We start from the raw sequence: 360 nt of genomic DNA, 5'->3' as shown, positions 1-360 counted from the left end.
TGGGTACGATCTAAGGAACCATAACTGATTTAATGAGCCATTCGCGGTTTCACCTTAATGCGGCTTGTACTGAGACATGCATGGCTTAATCTTTGAGACAAGCATATGACTACTGGCAGGATCAACCAGGGAGCTGCGTCAACTAGAGCTGAGCAGCCGGCCGCCCGGGAGTGTGTCCCGGGGGCCCGCGCGAACACGCAAGCGTCCGCTCAATCATTCTGCAAACAGGAGGAGGCTGAGCTCCCCTGCACAATACACCTCGAAACCCTCTCAGGTCCCGGCGGCGCGCAGCGCCGTCCCAAGTACTTGGTCGGGTTCGAGAGAGGCGCAATCGCCCGGAGTTAGGCGAGTAGACGCTTT

The 360-nt window shown here is 57.5% G+C and overlaps 1 non-coding gene across 1 annotated transcript in view; it reads right to left on the bottom strand.

The window, feature by feature from the left end:
• Positions 1-132, bottom strand: part of LOC124774695 — a 1909-nt gene extending 1777 nt beyond the window's left edge. The window contains exon 1 of the ribosomal RNA XR_007015443.1: positions 1-132. This exon is cut by the window's left edge and continues 1777 nt beyond it. This is a non-coding gene — a ribosomal RNA (small subunit ribosomal RNA).
• Between the last annotated feature and the right edge of the window lie 228 nt (positions 133-360).

This window comes from Schistocerca piceifrons, unplaced genomic scaffold (assembly GCF_021461385.2).
Source record: "Schistocerca piceifrons isolate TAMUIC-IGC-003096 unplaced genomic scaffold, iqSchPice1.1 HiC_scaffold_968, whole genome shotgun sequence".
In the NCBI taxonomy this organism is placed as follows: domain Eukaryota; kingdom Metazoa; phylum Arthropoda; class Insecta; order Orthoptera; family Acrididae; genus Schistocerca; species Schistocerca piceifrons.
Note: the sequence above shows the minus strand (reverse complement) of the source record. Positions and strands in the feature narration are given on the sequence as shown.